The following is a 22,581-nucleotide window of genomic DNA, read 5'->3' as shown; positions in this document are numbered from 1 at the left end:
AACTGATACTTTTTTCTCTTTGCTCTGCTGTTGGGGCACTTGCCCAATCCACCATTTCTTCTGTTTGCCTGCCAAGAACAAGTTGGGTTATACCAGTTTAGCAACACTCACAAAACATCTGGGCCAAACAGGAGCACACAAGACTTTAGCGGGTGTGTGTATGCAGCTAGGGCTATATATAACTAACGCGCACACACAATTTAAATTGACAGCTCTTAGGTTTTATGTTTTGCGTGTCTTACTGCACTTTCCCATCTGTAGGAGAAATTAAGGCTATAATTCTATGCGTGATTGCTTGCGAGTAAGTCCTTTTGACCTCAGATGAACTTCCCTCCAATCTACAAATGTTGGCTCTGTAAACTGTGGGACTGTGGAACCATTTGATGGCTTGATGGAAATCACCGGGAAGCAATTCTGTGTGAGCTTTATTTTATTTTATTGTTAGATGAGGCTTTTGCTTTCTGAGTGCTGCAATTTCTAGATTTAAAAGAAGAGAAGAAAAAAAAAGAGAGTAAACACTTAATTTGGTATTTCAAAATCAACACTTACCAACACTGGATTTGATCCAGTTTTGTTAATCCGGTGATTTTGCAGAACATGTAACAGCAAACAAATTACAATCTTAGTAGATCTCCCCCGCCCTTCAGTTCCTTATTCAGTTGTTGATCCACCAGTTGGTCCCACCAGATGGGGGGTATAAATAGTAAAATTATTATTATTATTATTATTATTATTATTGTTATTGTTATTGTTATTGTTATTGTTATTTGTTATGTACTGAAGTTCTCACCCTCGGCCAGCAGGGGGATACTGTAGATAGTTTTCACTCAGCTCCACATATGCAAATAAGGGATTGAAAGTGACGTTCAGTGATTGGATAGTTACAGAAAATGGTTACTGTTGCGTTCTAGCGGAGCTCTATATAAGCAGGCTGGCTGAACCCTTCAGTTCAGTTCTGTTCTGGCCTGTGAATAAACAAGAGCCGTTTGAAGAATCGCTGTGTCGTCTGCTATGTTCACCCACAACTTAACAAGTTAACATCATCATCATAATCATCATAATCATCATCATCATCATCATTATTCACTTTCTATGCTCCAGAAATAGATTAATTCAGGTTGTACAAGGAGCCTCTGATAAATACATTTCCTTCTCAAAATGGCCCAAAAGAAGCAGTTCTCTGGATAATTTAACATTTTTTGATCACAACAGTGACCATAGCATTGTTGTGGATTTGTGGGTCCTGATGCCCTTGGCTTTCTGGGTGCCCTGCCTCCTCTTAGATTCCTGGGTGTTATGGTTTAAAGCTAACAGGCACTGGATTTAGTAGTATAAAAATGCAGACTAAGCTTTCCCAGGCCAGGAAATCACCTGAGGGGAAGTCCTTAAAGAGTACAGAGGTGCTGATGACCAGTCATCAACACATCAAAGGAAGATTCTACAAATGGAGGTAGCCAGGGTGAAACTGGGCGATGACGACGTAAATGAGAGGGGGTGGTTGCCAGGATGACAGGGGGTGTGATGTCACCAAAGTAAAAAAATGTCCTTTTTACACAAGGCTTGGGTTGCGTTTTTAGCCACAGCCCTGACTGTGAGAACCAGGAAGCCAGTCTAGATGGAACATATTCTGACCCATCAGGGCTTTCCTGGGGTTTTTAATCAACGTCACATAAATCCTCCATCCTTGTACTCGTGTCTAGTCTTGGCAAATGTATGAGGCATGAAATGAAAACCGGATTGGCACCATGCTTTAACTTTGATATAAAGCTATCTTTAAAAAGGCGGAGACTTTCTTTACAATACAATATTATTTCCACTGAAGTTTTCCTGAAGTTCTCTTGCTCCCTGCTTCCTCTGTCTTCTTTTCTTTATGAAGTGTGCTTTGATGGTAATTTCAATATTCCTGCATCCTGGGTTCATAAAGTGTCCCCCCCCCCAGTTTTTATCGTTTTCATTTTTACACTTGAAACAAAGCGTGTTCTCACTAAAAGGAGAGCACGGGTTGCGGATGGGGCTATACAAGGCACCCCATGATTGCTAGGCAAGTTAAAGCCAGGGCTTGTTTAGATGGGAGGATCTGGTTATCTGGGGAAAGTTGATGTTGCAAACTTAGGGGTGGGGTCAGTGGCTATTTAAGCAAGGTCCACAGCTTTCTCTTTCTCTTTTGCTGTGGACATCGGATCTCATCGGATCTCTGAGTGACTACAGCAGAAGTTTGGGTCGTATACCTTTTCCCTTTGTTTTTCTTCCTCCATTTTCTCCTCTTTCTTTAATTTGTTGCTGAAAGATCCTTCCCCACTTTATTTAATTTTCCTGTTTGTTTTAATTCCCTTTAATTTAGTCGGGGGGGGGGTGCTCGGCCTGGGCCCAGGGGCCGTGTGGGGAGGGCTTCCCTCAATTCCCCTGCCCTCTTGCAGGGTCGATCCCCAGTCAAGGGAACATTTCTTCTCAGTTTGTCCTTGCTTCTCCCTTCCCCACAGGCTTCTGTTGGCTGCCTGGCTAGGGGTGGCTTACCTTGCCCTGTAGCAGGCCCTGGGAGGCCGGCCTGGTGTTGCTGGGGGGCTGGGTGCCGCTGGTTGTCCCCAGAGGTGCATTGATTTGAGCGGAGAGCTGTGAGGCCTCCATTTTGCAGCCTCATTAGGCGGGAGCGCCATTTTGATTCCTCTCGGCCACGTGGCGGCCTCTAGCGTTCAGGCCTAGTAATTGCAGGGCCTGGTGGTTGCTTTATCCTAGGCTGAGTATAATTGGTACTACTGCGACCTCTTGTGGCAGTTGATATGTTTGCAGGCAATTAATTTCTTCAATTGCACGCAGCCTGGACGGCTAGTGTAGGTGTGTGTGCTGGTAAAGAGCACAAGGTTGTGGTTTGTTTCCGTATTGGACAGCTTCTGATTTGGTGGCTGGTGCTCTTCCCAGCTGCTCCTGGGTTACCGATCTGTTGCATAATCTGTAAGCAAGTGGTTGCCTCCTGTCTACTGGTGCATCATTTTATAGTCTAGGTCTTAGTTTTAATTAACTATTTAATTCATTCTGCTTCATTTTCTTGCAGATTCTAGCGTCTTAAAGAACTTAGTTGGTTTTTGTTTTTTGTTTTTTGTTTGTTTTTTTTTTCCTTTTTCTTTTTGTTTTTTTTTTGTTTTTTTCTCTACTTAATTTTATTTTCTTTTCTTTTCTCACCAGTAGTAGGAATGGCTCCTAAGAAGGCAGCAGGAAGGCCTGTTCCAGCCCGCTCCTCGAAGCGGCCTATAAAAGGCCCATCCCAGGCCTTGCGATCTCCGCAGCCTGGTCAGTCCTTGAAACGCATCCAGGCTATGGTTTCAAGTTTGTCTGGCGACCCGGTGACACTGGCAAGGGTAGAGGCGGAGATGGATGGCCTGCTACACCGTTGCTCGACCCCGTCAACGTCATCAGCATTCCCGCCTCCCCCGGTGGATGTTTCCTCTCCTGCATCATCATCTAGTGAAGAAGGGGAGCCACTGTTAGCCGGAGTTGGCTTACCTGATGCTCCGCAGGTCCAACCTCCGGTGCTGCCTGTATCGCAGGATGCAGTGCCTAGGGGCCGTGGTCGTGCCAGGGTCGGCGCCAGAAGAAGCGCATCGACCCGGGGCCGCGCTGTACGGGGCTCACCTGTACGGCCCCCAGCGCTGGGGCATTCTAATCCAGTTCATTCACAAGTTGTCTCTGTTCAGTCAGCCCCAGGTGCAGTGCAACAGGGTGAAGCGTCAGATTCTTCGATTGAAGACAGTCTTCCTCTTCCTCCAAGGTCCTCTTCCGGTGGGCATCGTCGCCGAAAAAGGGGCTCCAGGAGGCACTCTAAGAAGAGACGGAGGGACACATCGTCCTCCACTTCAGGTACTTCCTCCATCAGCTCTAGCAGTGATGAGGGGGCCCCCCTTAAGCTTTACTGGGGCTACGGGGAGTCTCGGGGCTGCCAAAGTGGGTTTGGGAGCGTAGGGCAAATTCTCATAGGGCCAGGTATGGCGCCGTACAGGAGTGTCGAGAAGGGGTCCTGGTGCCTGACGTAAGAGTCTCCACCAATTCTGCTAGGGATATTATTCCTGGTGCCCGCTTGTCTTCCAAATTGCGGTCTAGGATTCTGGATGGCCGCTACGTGGATATTTTCAGCTTGGCTCCTCCGCTTGATGGTCAGGAGCCGCTGGACAAGGGCCTTTCCGTTCCCAAAAGACGGACAATTGTAGCAAAGGCTGACAGGACTTTTGAACGTTGGATGGATAGTTTCCAGGTTTTTGCTGGTGTGATTTCTGCAGCGTATCCCAAGAGGTCTCTGCACCTCTGGGTTTATCTGTCTATTGTCCGTTCAGCTTTTACGATGGCTGGCGAGACTGCTGCATTATCATATGACCAGAACTTTAGGCGTAGGGCGGCCAAGATACCGACGGCCCGCTGGGACAGGAAGGACTTGGATGTGTGGACCACTTATGTGGCACCACGTATTGAGAAGAAGGCTTCTGAGTTGCAAAAATTCAAGCCTGCCACCCAAAAAGTTGGGCGCAAGTGGTTCTGCTGGGACTTTAATAAGGGCATTTGCCAACGTCAAGCCTGTAAATTCGCACACCTTTGTGACAAATGCTCTGGGAGCCACTCGGCTTCTGCTTGCTCCGCGGCCAGGCGGCCCTTTTGCAGGGGAGGGGGCTCCCAGCAGCCCCCCAAGGTCCCTGCCCAGCCTCCTGTTCCCGGAGCAGGAAAGTGATATCTTTTCTTTGGCCTATACTCCGGTTCGGCTACAGCCGTTACTGGCGTTACTGGAATCTTACCCAGACAGAGAGTCAGCGTCGTATTTGAGTAATGGTTTTTCGCTGGGATTTAGGATCCCAGTGGTCGTGGCCCCTGTAGCCCAGAATCCTAGGAACCAGAAATCCGTTAAGGACATGCCTGGTGTGGCGCGTAAGAAAATTGAAAAGGAGCTGGCTTTACGTCGTATGGCTGGTCCTTTCGCCACCCCCCCCTTTCCTAATTTGCACATTTCACCCTTGGGAATAGTTCCCAAGAAGGCCCCGGGGGAGTTTCGCCTAATTCATAACCTCTCTCATCCTAATGGTACGTCGGTTAACGACGTAATTCCCCCGGAGCTCTGTTCGGTGAAGTATGCCTCTCTTGATCATGCGATCAAGATGATAAGGAAGTTTGGGCCTGGTGCCCTATTGGCCAAGTGCGACATTGAGTCGGCTTTTCGTTTGTTGCCAATTCATCCTGAGGATTTCTGGCTGCTGGGTTTTCAGTTTGACGGGGGATTCTATTTTGATAAGGCTATGCCCATGGGCTGCTCGGTAGCTTGTGCGGCTTTTGAGTGTTTCAGCTCATTCCTGGAATGGGCCTTGCGCGACAGAACCGGTTTGGGCGGGGTTACGCATTATTTGGATGATTTTTTACTGGCCTCCGCGAGGGACACGGGGAATTGCGTGGTTCTGCTGCGTGCCTTTGCGTCCCTGGCTGAAGACCTGGGGGTTCCATTAGCGGCAGAGAAAACTGAGGGTCCCACTACGCAACTTACCTATTTGGGTATCTTGTTGGATACCGTGGCCCAAACCTCTAGTTTGCCGCCAGATAAGTTAGTTGCTTTAAGGAAGGTCATTGAAGAACTGCTCCCATTGAGGAAGGTTACCTTGCGACAGCTTCAGTCGTTGCTAGGTCATTTAAACTTTGCTTGCAGGGTGGTGGCGCCGGGGCGCCCGTTCTGCTCTCGCCTGGCCAAACTTACCTCGGGGCTGCAGGCACCGCATCATAGGGTTCGTTTGTCCGCCCAAGTGCAAGCCGACCTCCGTGTGTGGCTGGAATTCCTGGAAGAATTTAATGGCGTATCACTGTGGCAGGACACTTTGAACCTCCACAATGATTTTCAAGTGCATTCGGACGCGGCAGGGTCACTGGGGTTTGGTTTGTTTTGGGACGGCAGGTGGTGTGCTGAACCTTGGCCCCAGGCTTGGTGTGGGGAAGCGATAACTCGAGACCTGACATTTCTTGAGTTTTTCCCCATAGTTGTTGCGGTACACTTGTGGGTCGAGCATTTTAAGGACCATCGGGTTTGTTTTTGGTCCGATAACCAGGCAGTAGTGACTGTTTTAGCTAAGCAGTCATCCCGGTCGTATAGGGTTTCGGCCTTGCTTCGGGTGTTTGTTTTGCACTGTCTGCGTTTTAATATTGTATTTTCTGCTCGCTTCGTTCCGGGTATTTCTAACGAGATTGCTGATGCTCTGTCCCGTTTTCAGATGGAACGATTCAGGTCATTGGCGCCAGAGGCTCGAGACCGTCCGGAGATTTTCCCGGATCATCTCTGGAACCTTGGCAACACTTAGTTTCACAGGGAGTAGCAGCATCAGTCGCCCCTTCCACGCTAAGGTCCTATAAGAAGGCCTGGGCTGATTTTCTGTCCTTTAATGGCCAATCGGCGGGGGCGGTCATCACCCCTCATTCTACTGCCCAGGTGCTTAAGTATCTGGCACATTTGTTCCAGATGCGCCGGGCGGCTAGGACCCTGCGACTTCACTCGGCAGCAATTTCTTTCTTTAGCAGGGCCACTTTTGACAAGGACCCATGTAGGAAGTTTGTGGTGCGCCGGGCATTGGAGGGATGGGGACGGCTCACCCCATCGAGGACTGTTCCCGGAAGTCCCATCACTTTTGAGTTGCTGATACAGATGCGCAGTAAACTGCGGAGCATCTGTTGGTCCAAGTTTGAGGCCCGTCTATTTTCAGCAGCCTTTTCCTTGGCATTCTTTGGGGCACTGAGGGTAGGCGAGGTGGTCCTGGAGCAAAAACGGGATGGAGGTTCCAGGGGTTTGCTGTTGCAGGACGTGAGCATGTCACAGTCGGACCTGAGGGTGCATATCAGGAATTCGAAGACCGACCAGGTGGGTAGGGGAGCCGTCATTCGGCTCTCGGCAACGGGAGAGAAGGGTCCTTGCCCCGTAAAGGATCTTAAGAGATACTTGTCCTTGCGGCCGGCAGGCGAGGGGCCTTTGTTTATTCATGAAAATGGGCACCCTTTAGTCCGGCATCAGTTCACTAAGGTGATGCGCAAGGTGGTAGTGGCCTGCGGCCGCAAAGCATCGGAATTTGCTCCTCACTCCTTCCGTATTGGTGCCGCAACGACAGCTGCCCATTGGGGTTTGTCTGCAAGGAGGATAAAGGACCTGGGTCGCTGGAGATCGGATGCATTCAAAGTATATGTGAGGAAATAATGGTGGTGTGTGTACTGACATTTTTGTGTTTTAACCCTAGGTCTGGCCGCTATCCGTATTTGGATAGTGGGACACAGCATTGTGCACTGGGCCGCTGTCAGAGCTCGTCAATCTGGTCTGGGAGCTGGCTTGGGCCTTCCGCAGCACGTGCAGGTGTCCTGGATTTCCAGACGAGGGATGCAGTGGAGAGAATTATTGCCTCTCATGCACAGACGGGTCCTCCACGCTGGCCCCCCTACAGCGATAGTGGTGCAGCTGGGGGAGAATGATATGGTTTCCTCTTCCTGCTTTGGGCTGCGTGCTGCCATATTACTGGACTTGAGGGATTTGGCGGCCTTGGTGCCTTCAACCACACTAATTTGGTCGCAGCTGCTGAAACGCCGCATTTGGAGGGGTAGCCCTTGCCCGGCGGCCACCGAAAGAGTTAGGAAGCGGATTAATTCCGCGGCAAGCAAATTGGTGGTTGGTTTGGGCGGATTTGTGATTCCTCACCCTCTGATTTCGTTCAAGGCCTCTGAATTATGCAGGGATGATGGGGTGCATCTTTCCCCGTTGGGGAATGATGTCTGGTTGGATGCAGTGGTGTCCAAGTTGAGGGTGTGGTTTAGTCTGTGAGTGGTTGGCGGCGAGCGTAAAGGGCTCGGGTGGCGGTTAGGCATTGGTTAAAATTGGTTGGTGGAGGGGTATGGATAGGCTGGGCCTGCCCCTCCAATGCTGCACGGGTATTCCGTTAAAGGAATTCTGGAACTTACCATCCCCTTCGTCCAAACCCTTGGTGCAGGGTGCGGGCCGTGTAAGTTCCAAGGAGCATGCGGGGATTAGCTGAGGGTCTGTTTCGCAGCTCCAGTTGACCCTGATCTTGCTCTTCCGCACTGACTACGGAGTCAGGGCTGTCCCCAAGGCGGGGAGGACAGATAGTCTAACCAATGCCTAAGCAACCACTCACAATTTGTATTGATAATAAAGTTGTGGCCAAAATTATGCCAAAAACCTTAAACAAAAATAATGTGTGAAGTTTGAGTTATTGGGTTTGGGGTGTCTTGGGGACCTCAGCACGCAAAGCGTGTTCTCACTAAAAGGAGAGCACGGGTTGCGGATGGGGCTATACAAGGCACCCCATGATTGCTAGGCAAGTTAAAGCCAGGGCTTGTTTAGATGGGAGGATCTGGTTATCTGGGGAAAGTTGATGTTGCAAACTTAGGGGTGGGGTCAGTGGCTATTTAAGCAAGGTCCACATCTTTCTCTTTCTCTTTTGCTGTGGACATCGGATCTCCCGCCCGCCCTCCCTTGTTGGGCTTCGCTTGACCTTGCTATGCCTGTCATGGGGTCGTTCGCCTTGGTGCGGGGGCCCAGTAGGAATTTACCTCTTGGCTGATTAGTGTGTGCCAATTGGGTTTTGCCTACTGCGTAGCAAATCGTCACAACTTGTAAGGTTGGCGGTTAGGCATTGGTTAAAATTGGTTGGTGGAGGGGTATGGATAGGCTGGGCCTGCCCCTCCAATGCTGCACGGGTATTCCGTTAAAGGAATTCTGGAACTTACCATCCCCTTCGTCCAAACCCTTGGTGCAGGGTGCGGGCCGTGTAAGTTCCAAGGAGCATGCGGGGATTAGCTGAGGGTCTGTTTCGCAGCTCCAGTTGACCCTGATCTTGCTCTTCCGCACTGACTACGGAGTCAGGGCTGTCCCCAAGGCGGGGAGGACAGATAGTCTAACCAATGCCTAAGCAACCACTCACAATTTGTATTGATAATAAAGTTGTGGCCAAAATTATGCCAAAAACCTTAAACAAAAATAATGTGTGAAGTTTGAGTTATTGGGTTTGGGGTGTCTTGGGGACCTCAGCACGCAAAACAAATCAAAACCACACAATTAATATTGACCCCCCTTCCATTCCTTCCATGGTTTGTTTTGTTACTTTCTTATTCCACTACATATTGTATTTTCCCCCTATATCTTATTCTTTATCGACTTTATATCTCAGAATTTCTTACTGCTGACTTTATCCTTTTACTGTTAACTTTTTGATATGTTTACAATATATTTCCAAATAATCCATAAAATATTCCCAATCTTCTTCAAATACTTTTTTTTGATCTTGTTCTCTTATTCTGTTTGTCAGTCTTTCCATTTCTATATATACTATTAGCTTCGTCTGCCATTCCTCCTTCGTCAGTATAGTATCTTCGCTCCACCTCTGAGCACTGGACTTATAAAGTTAGTTTGTCCCTTGCAATTTCCAGTGAATTACCTGGTAGGAACACTCCGCGCCCAAAGAATTGCAGGGATAAAATGGGAAGAAAAAAGAGTGAACAGCAACCTTTTGTCCACATGAGTGTAAACCAAATTTGAGATATCTGCATGCCAGCCAGTCAGAGCTTTCATAAGTGATTCAAACATGGACACGAAACAAGGCCCCAAAGTGGTATTTTAGCTCTCTGTGCCCCGCATTGTATAATTGTCGCCGTTTCTTGCTAAAATAATTTCTCTCTCTCTCTCCAGCGACGGCTTAGCAATTGCTGCCTATAATTGTGCAATCTGACTCAAATGGGAAATGGCTTGCTGAGCCTAATAAGCACTTAGGTGTGGGTCCTCTAAATGTACCTGCTGCCATGGCAACTCCTGTTTATAATACACAAGAAGGTAAGCCTGTTAAGTCAGTCTCTCTGTGCAGTTCTGTTCTGCCTGCCTTCCGTCTCTTAAAGCCAAGAGGCCTTGAATTTGCTAGAGCTGGTTTAATTACCAGACCTGGAAATGACCAGCCTTGATATTTAGATTAGTATCTGATTAACCTTGAGATGAACACATTTTAAGGTTCTGTAAATTCCTCATATTTTCACCCAGCCAACACAGATCAACTTTGCATGTGTTGTTGTTTAGTCGTTTGGTCGTGCCCGACTCTTTGTGACCCCATGGACCAGAGCACGCCAGGCACTCCTGTCTTCCACTGCCTCCCGCAGTTTGGTCAAACTCATGCTGGTAGCTTCAAGAACACTGTCCAACCATCTCGTCCTCTGTTGTTCCCTTCTCCTTGTGCCCTCCATCTTTCCCAACATCAGGGTCTTTTCCAGGGAGTCTTCTCTTCTCATGAGGTGGCCAAAGTATTGGAGTCTCAGCTTCAGGATCTGTCCTTCCAGTGAGCACTATGGGCTGATTTCCTTAATAATGGAGAGGTTTGATCTTCTTGCAGTCCATGGGATCCTCAAGAGTCTCCTCCAGCACCATAATTCAAAAGTATCAGTTCCTTGGCGATCAGCCTTCTTTATGGTCCAGCTCTCACTTCACTACTGGGAAAACCATAGCTTTAACTATCTGGACCTTTGTTGGCAAGGTGATGTCTCTGCTTTTTAAGATGATGTCTAGGTTTGTCATTGCTTTTCTCCCTAGAAGTAGGCGTCTTTTAATTTTGTGGCTGCTGTCACCATCTGCAGTGATCATGGAGCCCAAGAAAGTAAAATCTCTCACTGCCTCCATTTCTTCCCCTTCTATTTGTCAGGAGGTGATGGGCCCAGTGGCCATGATCTTCGTTTTTTTTTATGTTGAGCTCAAACCATATTTCATATTTCCGCTTCATATTTCATATTTCCCCTTCATGGATCACTGGCCCCTTCACGGATCACTGCCTTGCCATGGCGAAGAGGCTTAAATAACTCAGAGAAGCTATGAACTATGCCGTGCAGGCCATAGTGGAGAGTTTTGACCAAACGTGATCCACCTGGATTAGGAACCGGCAAGCCACTCCAATATCCCTGCCATAGTGGAGAGTTTTGACCAAACGTGATCCACCTGGAGTAGGAACCGGCAAGCCACTCCAGTATCACTGCCAAGAAAACTCCATGGACAAAGACAATTTTGCATGTAGAGATGGGCAAATTTCTACTGCAAAAAAAACTCCTCGCCCAGCATGAAGTCACCTGGTCCAGGTGTGGAGAACCTCTGGCCCTCCAAGTGCTGCTGAACTACAACTCCCATCAACCCCAGCAAGCATGGCCAATAGCCAGAGATCTATCATTGTCAATCAGTGACATCTGAAGGGCCAAAAGTTCTCTTATACCTTCTCCACCAGGTTTGCCAACTTTTCCTGTTGAACTTCAGCCCGTCGTGCTGCTTTTATGGGCAGAGGCAACCTACCTGATCCTGAACACACCCACGGTGGTGAAGAAAGCCTCACCTGCTGGATTTCTGCCTGTCATGCAAATGGACATGGACTGATGAATTTACACTACACTAAATTGATCAGTTTGGTCAATGGTGGAGCCGTGAAAGAAAAACCTTGGCATGTGTCTGTATGCTAGCACTTTTTATGAGGTATTTGCAAGGAGCAGTAGTAGTATCAATTTCACCTCCAGACATCTATGCATCATAATCCAAGCTGGTGGAGGTTGAAGGCTGCAAAGCTATATGAACCTTGCTTGTAACTGATATGATCACATTTCTTTATATATATATATATATATATATATATATATATATATATATATATATATACTGTGGTACCTCCACAACCCCAGAGTCGGTCACGACTGGACCTAATGGTCAGGGGTCCCTTTACCTTTACCTTTTACCTCGGGTTACAGACGCTTCAAGTTACAGACGTTTCAAGTTACAGACTCCGCTAACCCAGAAATATTACCTCGGGTTAAGAACTTTGCTTCAGCATGAGAACAGAAATTGCGCAGTGGTGGTGCGGCGGCAGCAGGAGGCCCTATTAGCTAAAGTGGTACCTCAGGTTAAGAACAGTTTCAGGTGAAGAACGAACCTACAGAACGAATTAAGTTCTTAACCCGAGGTACCACTGTGCTTTTCAGATACATACATTTCACTTATTTTACAATCATTTTGACATTTTAAAACTTGACTTCCCCCTCTTTCTGCGGTTCCTTAAGTTTATTTTTAAGATCCTCTGCATATCCAAATTAACTTAACTTGCTCATTTATTTATCCTGCCAATGCTTTTTATCTGTTTACAGTTTATTTGTAAATATTCAATAAACCATTTCCATTCTTTTATAAAAGGTTTATCTTGACTTCTTATTCTTACGGTAAGTTTCGCCATTTAGCATATTCCATAAATTTTTGTATTCATTTTTCCTTTGCTGGGACTTCTTCTTCTTTCCATTTTTGGGCAAGTAACATTCTTGCTGCTGTAGTCACATTAATGAATAAATATCTATATAATTTAGGTAGTGTAATTCCCAGAAAAAAGGCTTCTGGGTTGTTGTTTTTTACAAACATTATTTTAAACATCCTTTTCATTTCATTATATATCATCTCCCAGTAAGCCTTAACCTTACTGTGACCATGATTGGTCTGAAGCCCTGACAAGAGGACAGGGGCCATGTCACACCATTCTGTTGAGATATGTGGCACCTTCCATTTCCTCCTATTTATCCTGCTCTATCAAAGCATGAGAATTGTCGTTTTCGTAAAACCTTTCCTCATAGAGGAGTATCTTTATATAAAAAGATTCTTGAATGAAGGATAAAAAGTAATTTTTCAATACAGTGGTACCTTGATTCTCAAACTTAGTCTGTTCCGGATGTTCGTTCCAAAACCAAAGCATTCCAAAACCAAGGCGCACTTTCCCATAGAAAGTAATGCAAAATGGATTAATCCATTCCAGACTTTTGAAAACAACCCCTAAAACAGCAACTTAACATGAATTTTACTATCTAACAAGGCCACTGATCCATAAAATGAAAGCAATAAACAATGTGCTGCATTATAAAATCAGTAAGACAACATTGTAGATGATAAAAATAAAAATTATTTTTTTCTTATCTGCACTGATGTTAGTTATTGTTTGGCTGGGGGGCTTTTATCCATTTCCGCAGTCACACAATCAATCAATCAATCAATCAATCGCTGAACTGGGTTCCACACAGTCACAAAAACAAAACGAAAATGCAAAATAAATAACAAAAACAGACAGACCTCAGTGTAACACTCAAATCGGAAGCGTAACACTCAAAAGGGAGCACGTTCAGCTTCCGAAAAAAGTTCGCAAACTGGAACACTTACTTCCAGGTTTGCAGTGTTTGGGTTCCAAGTTGTTTGAGTACCAAGGCATTTGAGAACCAGGGTACCACTGTACTTGTAAGTGCACAGGGTGAAATAAGGCATAAAAAGCAGGGAGGGGGAAGAAAAAGAGAGAGAACACCCATACATACAAAACAAAACGAAAACGAAAACAGAACTTATAAACATTACAAGATTGTAGTCAACCTACATTTAACCCAGTGCAGTGTTTATAGAAACGAATTCCATGAGAGTTAATGGAAGCCTGGGGGGACGTAAACAGTTCTCTTGATCTGAGCTTGAGCTCCTTCTTTTTTGTCTTGGTAGTGAGGAGATAGTACGGAAGAAGCTTTTGAGACCCACCACATCCACCTCAGACTCACAGGTCTTGCCGGTGGGGTTCAGGACTAATGGAGGCATGCATCTCTTAGGGATGGAATTAGACCGGGTGAGGTCATTTCCTGTGTGATGCTGCAACTGACCTGGTTCAGCAGTGCCCAGGTAGTCATGAAAGACCGAGGAACAGGAAAAACCGGATGCCGGCTATTACGTGAGCCAGAACAGTACTTACCTCTGAGGAAAACATACATACTTCAAATGCAATTTATCAACTCCGGTCACATCCACACCATATATTTGAAGTGCATTTGGTCAATCACGGGGGCTGTCGTTTGTTAAGGGTGTTGGGAATTGTAGCTCTGGGAAGTGTAAAACTACAGTTCCCCAGAGGGAAGCCATATATTTTAAATGCACGTGGTGGACGTGACATCTGTTTTCTTCTGATTTTACTATTTTGGCTTGATATTTAAGGAATTCAGCCTCTAAATACAGGAAGCTCACAACTTGCGCACGTTTAACTTATGCATATTCCGCTTTACCTGCTTGGCAGAAATAAAAAAAAATTAAAAGGGGTGTGGAAATGGGGCGGGTGCCCAGGAAAAAAAAACACTTTTGCAATCCCACCCGCCATTGAATCCAATGTGCTTTGATGATATGTGATTTTGGCTTTAGGTATGATTCCCGTAATGTAACCCCCACATACCGTAATTTGTGGGAAATGGCACTGGGGCTGGTTAGTTATGGCACAGGAACCAAGTTTATTGTGGTAAGAAATGAAAGGCCTTGCTGCCATGAGGTGTTTTGTTTTGTTTTGAACTGTCTGATAAAACGGGTCGACAACCCTACTTGGGTACACAAAGTGTTTTCCCCTCATATCCTCCAACACTGAGCCTCTGAAAATAGGGACGTCCTATTCCATCATATTATTATTATTATTATTATTATTATTATTATTATTATTATTTACACGCCACCTATCTGACTGAGTTGCCCTAACTGAGTTGCTTCCAACAAATATAAAAACATAATAAAATATTAAACTTTTTTTATATATAATTTTTTTTCATACGGGGCTGCCTTCAGATGTCTTCTAAAGAGTGTATAGTCACTTATCTCCTTGGCTCAAGGGTTGCATAACTCCATACCCTCCAACCTTTCTCCAATGAAAATAGGGACGTTCTAAGGAAAAGTGGGACATTCTATGATCAAATCAGAAACAGGGATGGCTTTTGTCAGTGAAAAACAGGGACACTTGGAGGCTCTGTTGTCTGTGTGTTATGAACATCAATGGAGGGAGAGCTGGCCAGTCTGGAAAAGCACCTCAGGTCAGGTTGACAGACACGGCCGCTTGACTTTCACCTGGACTGTGCCTACATCATCTCTCCCATATGACCCCAATATTCTTATCTCATGGAGCAATTACTGAGGCAATATCATGGGAAGCCCCAAAGGCCAAACTAGATTAGAAGTTTGCCACATAGTTTGCCCTTGCGTCATTTCTCTCCCCTGCCGGTTCACTGCTGTAGGGAGGGGAATTTAACGCTTCGCCCCCACTGCAGTTCCAAAGGCACCCACGAGAGCTTCTCTTCCATTGTGAACAGCAGGTGTAAACCATTATGTGTGTGATTCTCCCTCAGGACCGTGGATCTTTATTTTAGTTTATTTGCTTTTGGATGTGACGGCTGAGTCAACGAGTCAATTTCTGAAAACGCAGAAGACATAAAGATTCTTGCATGGGGAGGAAAGGGGGCAAAAGCAGTGCAGAGAAAAAGCAGAGAGCAAGTGAGAACAGTCTGACGCAATTAGCTGCAGATAGGTTCACGAAGACAAAGGCTTTGGAGAACACCCTGAATGCCAGACTGCAGGACGATCTGCCTGTCCCGTTGGTGAAGCCTTGCCATGGACTGACCAGAAACGGCCAAAAGCCTTGCTTTCACCTGATGATGAGGAAACTGGCCATCCCCATGGCTGAAGGTGGCAAGTTAGGTTCCAGTGAGCCATCACTGACTGATAATCATATCCCCTATTATAGTGGAGACTTGGGCAATTCATAGAATCATAGAGTTCGAAGGGACCCTGGGGGTCATCTGGTCCAATGCAGGAATATGCAGCTGTATCTTATGGGAATCAAACCTGCAACCTTGGTGTTATCAGCACCATGCTCTAACCCAGTGTTTCCCAACCTTGGGCCTCCAGCTGTTTTTGGACTACAACTCCCATCATCCCTAGCTAGCAAGACCAGTGCTCAGGGATGATGGGAATTGTAGTTCAAAAACAGCTGGAGGCCCAAGGTTGGGAAACATTGCTCTAACCAACTGAGCTATGCATTGTATTGATTGGATGACTGCTTTGTGCATGGGTGTAGTCAAGGGGAGGGCAGCTGCCTGCCCCCCCCCACATCAAATGAAACAACAGAAATACAGTCGTATCTTGGAAGCCGAATGGAATCCGTTTCGGAAGTCCGTTCGACTTCCAAAAAGTTCAGAAACAAAAACATGGCTTCCGATTGGCTGCAGGAAGCTCCTGCAGCCAATCGGAAGCAGCGCTGGACATTCAGGTTCCAAAGAATATTCACAAACCAGAACACTCACTTCTGGGTTTGTGGCCTTCGGGAGCCAAAACGTTCAACTTGCAAGGCATTCGGGATCCAAGGTACGACTGTACTTAACTAACTGACCAATCATGTCAGTTCTGCCCCGCCAAACAAAAGTCCTGCAACCCCCCCCCCAAATCCTGGCCACACCCATGGCCTTCTGGACATTTCCACCATGATATACTATTGTGGGCCAATGCATTATTTTCGATACAGTTGAGTTGAGCCTTTTTCCAATCTGGACTTCTGTTACTGATTACATCATGGGTACACAAACTAAGGCCCGGGGGCCAGATCCGGTCCAATTGCCCTTTAAATCCGGCCCATGGATAGTCCGGGAATCAGTGTGTTTTTACATGAGTAGAATGTGTGCTTTTATTTAAAATGCATCTCTGGGTTATTTGTGGGGCATAGGAATTCGTTTTTGTTTTTGTTTTCCAAAATATAGTCTGGCCCCCACAAGGTCTGAGGGATAGTGGACCGGCCTCCTGCTGAAAAGGTTTGCTGACCCCTGGATTACATGGTCTGCATAAAAGGTAAATGTAAAGGTACCCCTGCCCGTCAGGGCCAGTCGTGACCGACTCTAGGGTTGCGCGCTCATCTCGCTCAGGAGGCCGGGAGCTGGTGCTGTCCGAAGACACTTCCGGGTCACGTGGCCAGCGTGACAAAGCTGCATCTGGCAAGCCAGCACCAGCGCTGCACACGGAAACGCCGTTTACCTTCCCGCTAGTAAGCGGTCCCTATTTATCTACTTGCACTTAGGGGTGCTTTCAAACTGCTAGGTGGGCAGGAGCTGGGACCGAACAACGGGAGCTCACCCCGCCACAGGGATTCGAACCGCCAACCTTTCGATCAGCAAGTCCTAGGCTCTGTGGTTTAACCCACAGCACCACCCGCGTCCCCTACATGGTCTGTATAATCCTGATCAACTCTCAGGATGGACTGTGACAGTGTTTACACGAGGTTCACGTACCATAAATTTAAAGCATGTTGCCCTTCACCCTGCAAATAATCCCTTTGATTTGGGAAAATTTGGATCCTAAGATCCTAGGGCCAGCTTACAATTTTTGTTGGGAATCCACGGTTGTCCTTTAAATATGAACCAATCGGAGAAGGGTACTTTTATAAGCATTTTGATTCCATAGGAAAAGCCTGACCATGCAGCTGCCTAGGACTGCACAATCAAAGGTACCCCATACCAAAGGCAGTGTGAGAGTCTTGTTTCTGGTCCAGCTCCTTCCAGTATGGCCAGGACCCCATCTATGCTGAGAGCGCACATAGAATCCTCTGAAATGCTGCAGGGGATTCTGACGCACTTCCTCAATACAGGATGCTACACTATGTGAGACACCGCTCCCTCAAACCAATTCCCCCAAACTTGAGCGATCCGTAGGAATCCCCTCCAAACAAACGAGAAGTATTGCCTGTTATGTACTGAAGTTCTCACCCTGGGCCAGCAGGGGGATACTGTAGATAGTTATGCAAATGAAGGATCGAAAGTGACGTTCAGTGATTGGATAGTTTTAGAAAGTTGCTACAGTTACATTGTTCTGGAGCTCTATAATAAGCAGGCTGACTGAACTCTTCAGTTCTGTTCTGGCCTCGGAATATCAAGAGCTGTCTGAAGAATCGCTGTGTTTGTTGTCTGATATGTACGCCCACAACTTAACATCGCCCTGAGCAGAATGAGAAGCTGACACACAAAAGTGGGTTTTAAAGATCTCATTGGCACCCCAAACCTAAATACATTTGTTTGGAAGTAAGTCCCGTTAATTTCAGAGGAACTTACATCTGAATTGCTTTTCTCTTTTTCCTTTCCCCCCATTAAATCAGTTTGCCCACTTACTTCTTCTCATGCTCAACAATCCCAGAAACCTTTCTGACAACTTAAAATGTTTCCATTGTCCGGTTAACTTGACCCCCCCTCCCTTGAAGCAACGGCGTCTGGTAGGTGTCCTGGCGACACCAGTGTAGGGAAAGCCATCGCACTTAGGCTTCCCCCTTCAGCCAGCTGTTCTTGGAAACTTGCCCCACACAGGGCCGGGATTCTGGGCTGAACTGGAGCAGCTGCTTAATAAGGGCTTGGCAGGGTTCCGCCAAAGCGGGCAGGTCTTCGGGGAAAACGACGCCTTTCTTCTGGCGGCACGGCATGTTATGGATGTGGGTGTCATCGAAGGGCATGCAGCCGGTTATCATCACGTAGAGCATGACGCCCAAACTCCACACGTCGTACTTTTTGGGGTCGTAGGGGACGCCCATGAGGACTTCGGGAGAGGCGTAGGCCGCAGAGCCACAGTAGGTGGTACTCAGCTCCGGGTACCCACGCGATTCTCTGCCAAAGCCAAAGTCGGTCAGCTTTGCTCGGCGGCCGTCCGAAGTGAGCAGCACGTTCTCGCACTTGAGATCCCGGTGCACCAAATGCCGGTCGTGGAGGTAGCGCACGGCACCCACCACCTGGGCAAAGATGTCCCGCGCCTCAGGGGCGCAGGGCAGTTTGCCTGTCTTCTGCACCATCTGCAGCAGGTCGGTAGACGCGGCCTCCATCACAATGTACAGCGTCCCATTGCAGACTTCGATGAACTCGTAGACCCTGACGATGTGCGGATGACGAATCCCTCTCAAGATGGAGAGTTCCCTCGGCAGAAACTTCTCCACAAAATCCCGGGGCGCTCGACGCCGGTCCACCATTTTGATGGCTAGTGGCCCCTTGTATTTGGCCGAAGTGGCTACTCTCACCTTGGAATAGCTGCCTTCCCCCAAGGTTTGGCCCAACTTGTAACCGAGGTCGCTCAGAAGTTTATCTCCTCTGGAAGCCCTTGACATGATGACCTGGTCAGGGTGACAAGGCCTGAAGTTTTTCTTCCCGGGACTCAGTGCTTTAACCCATTGTGATAGACATCTCTAGACTTTCACTCCCCATGTGCCCACTGAGGGCTTGACTTCGAAGTCATCACTACTCATACAGGTATTGTGAAGTGGCTGGGAGTGTCATGCGCTTCCTGTGCATAATCAGCAGTGCCAAGACCCTTGTGGTCCCAGAACTGGTCTGTCCAGCTTCGATATCAACACTGGGGAGTTTGAGGAGGTTTCAATTCCTCTTCTTCAAGGGATGGATTATATAACGTGCTTCCACTTTAAGGAGGAATTCCCAATGACATTCTTCTCTTTTTTTATACATAAAATTTATTTATTTGGCTTTTCAAATGAAAAATTCACAGAGATATATCACACATCAATCATAAAAACAAGATTCCAAGGAATCTCCTGGACTTCCATACTCCTCTTTGTGGGTCCTTTCCTATTAATCCTTTCCAAAACATAGGCTGCAGTAGTGGCATACATAAATAACCTTTTTTTGACACCTGGGAGTACCTGTTTGAAATACCCCCAACAAAAAGGACTCTGGGTTTTTTTTTTTGAAAGGTACTTTTAAACACTTTTTTCAATTCATTATAAATTATTTCCCAATACTATTTTACCCTTTTACAGGCCCACCACATATGAAAGAACAAGGCATTGTATACTTTGAAACTTTTCATCATTTCCTCCCTTGACCTGCTTCAGAAGTTCCTTCAGATCTGGGGGTGGAGAACATCTGGCCCTCCAGATGTTCTTGGACTCCAGCTCCCATCAGGCCCAGCTACCAAAGATGATGGGAACTGAAGCTCAACCGCATCTGGAGGGCTACAGGCTGCCCATCACCCCTGCTTTCGATTCTAAATCTTTTCAAATCGGCTGCGCACAGCTCAAATGTGCAGAACCAATTTTTGTGTATGCCAAGAACATAGAGAACATTTGAGGGAGTTCAGACTGTCTGGATTATGGAAATAGGCCCTCGACTTGAAAGGAAAAGTGAAGTCGAAATCTTTTATGCTAATACAAATTAGCATCATGGTTTATCCTAATGTGCATTTTAAAGGCAATCTGGGTTTGTCTCTCTGCAAAGGAGTTGCCCTGACAAAGAAGGCCTGAAAGAGATCTCCAAGGAGGGCAGGGAGCTCAAGGTCAAACTGGCAAGGTAAAAGCAAAACCTTTAATTTCTTCCAGTAAGAAATGCCACACAAATAGGAAGGTGTTTAACTCCTGTTAAGAGGTGTGACAAACAGGAAGTAGCTTGACACCTCTTATGAAATATGCTTTAATTAAATCCATCATTTTGATCCCTTGAAGCGCAACAACTAGATGGCCTACACCTACCTAGTAATAACAGCCTACCCTAAATGTTTGGGTGGCACACTTAGAAGCATATATAGAATAGTTAGAACCCCCTGCAATGCAAAGCACTGCTGATCATTGCTTTGGAAGCTCATGCTACAAGATTATACAGTATTCATCATAACTTTTAAAAACACCCCAAACTCTGGTGTTTTCCAATGTACAGACTCTCCATGTGTCCCTATTTTCCATGGACAGTCCTGGGTTTACAGAAGCTGTCCCAGTTTCTGATTTGATCTCAGAATGTTCCGTTTTTCCATAGGACATCCCTATTTTCATCGGAGAAATGTTGGAAGTTAAGGTAAGGCAAAGGTAAAGGGACCCCTGACCATTAGGTCCAGTCGTGACTGACTCTGGGGTTGCGGCGCTCATCTCGTTTTATTGGCCGAGGAAGCCGGCGTACAGCTTCCGGGTCATGTGGCCAGCATGACTAAGCTGCTTCTGGCGAACCAGAACAGCGCACGGAAATGCCGTTTACTTTTCTGCCGGAGCGGTACCTATTTATCTACTTGCACTTTGACGTGCTTTTGAACTGCTAGGTTGGCAGGAGCTGGGACCGAGCAACAGAAGCTCACCCTGTCACGGGGATTCGAACCGCCAACCTTCTGATTGGCAAGTCCTAGGCTCTGTGGTTTAACCCACAGCGCTACCCCTGTCCCATAAGTTAAGGTAGGATGTCTCTATTTTCACTGTGGAAATGTCGGAGCGTATGGAGTCATCCAATCCCCAAGCCAGCCCTGTACAGTGGTACCTCGGGTTACATACACTTCAGGTTACATACGCTGGTTACTTAGACTCTGCTAACCCAGAAATAGTACCTCGGGTTAAGAGCTTTGCTTCAGGATGAGAACAGAAATTGTGCTCCGGCGGTGCGGCAGCAGCAGCAGGAGGAGGCCCCATTAGCCAAAGTGGTACCTCAGGTTAAGAACAGTTTCAGGTTAAATATGGACCTCTGGAACAAATTAAGTACTTAACCTGAGGTACCACTGTATAAGGAGATTTTAAATGTTTAATGTTTTATTCTGTGTTTTTTTTAATATGTTGGAAGTCGCCCGGAGTGGGTAGGGTATAAATAGTAAAACTATTATGATGGAAAATGGAATTTTTATGGAATATTATTATTTTCATTGGAGAAATGTTGGAGGGTATGCAATGAGGAAACGGTGGAGGTTTCCCCAAGAAATCATTCATTCTAATTTAATTTCCATTTCCCGGAAGGAAAATGAATTAAGAGTCTGGGAATTCATGTGGTCACACAATTGTCTGAAGCGTTTCTATAATTTATGATTTCCCGCCTTTTAGCAACATTGCTGTAATGGGAATTGGGGTTGCTCGTGCGTAAGTTGCCGCTACTCTAGACAAAGTTGCCTGGCTAAACCTTTCCCTGGCTGCACAGCCCTTACTCCGCGGCTGTGTCAGTCACTGGCAGAATCCGTCAGTGGGCGTTTCCTGAACTTCTTCCAGCATAAAAGTTCTTTGACGCCAAGTCTCCGCCTAGCCTCCCTGCGCGGAAGTCTTCTGCGCAGGGTGGGCGTGGCCAGCGGAGGACCCGTGCTCTCCCCGCTGGTCTCTGTAGAAGAGTCCTGGAGCCATCTCTCTGAAGCCCTACCCTGCTCCCCTTTCTTCCTGGTGTCACGCTGATTTCCTTCCCCAGTAGATGAGTTCCCTCCCTCCCTGCTGGGCCTGTTGAATAGTGGGTAGACATGGCACAGTACATAACAGGGCCCTTCTCCAGCATCGCTGGGGAGCCTTACCTCCACCCCTGGCTCCGATGGCAGTTCCCTGACAATTGCAATAGCATCCTCTTTCCCAAAGTTAGCATATTCAACTGAATGGAGGAAGTGTGCAAAATTTAATCCCGTAAGAATACTGCATTCACACCAAGGGCACCAGGAAAGCCCTGTCAGTGGGTCTGTTTAGCCCTGCATTCTGCATCCTGTAGCAGCCAAGAAGATGCTTGGGTCTGAAGACAGTGGCCCTTCCTTGCTGTTGCTCTGCCAGCAACTGATATTCAATGCCACCATGCTGCCCCTGGGCAAAGAGACAGCCTATGAGTCAGTCTTGGATGAAATTATCTATGGATTTCCTGTCTATACCCAAAACACATTGAAGGGAAGTACATTCCAGTGATGTTCATAAAATTTACAGCCGCTTATATGAGACCCGAGATGAGCTGTGGGTTAAACCACAGAGCCTAGGACTTGCCCATCAGAAGGTCGGC

The 22,581-nt window shown here is 46.9% G+C and overlaps 1 pseudogene across 1 annotated transcript; it reads right to left on the bottom strand.

Moving 5' to 3' along the window:
- Window positions 1-17,852: 17,852 nt before the first annotated feature.
- Window positions 17,853-19,094, bottom strand: LOC310837461 (testis-specific serine/threonine-protein kinase 6 pseudogene; annotated as a pseudogene). Its single transcript has one exon. The product of its transcript is annotated as a testis-specific serine/threonine-protein kinase 6 pseudogene (transcript).
- Between the last annotated feature and the right edge of the window lie 3,487 nt (window positions 19,095-22,581).

This window comes from Podarcis gaigeae (assembly GCF_964106915.1).
Source record: "Podarcis gaigeae genome assembly, chromosome: 1".
NCBI classification, from domain to species: Eukaryota; Metazoa; Chordata; class Lepidosauria; order Squamata; family Lacertidae; genus Podarcis; species Podarcis gaigeae.
Note: the sequence above shows the minus strand (reverse complement) of the source record. Positions and strands in the feature narration are given on the sequence as shown.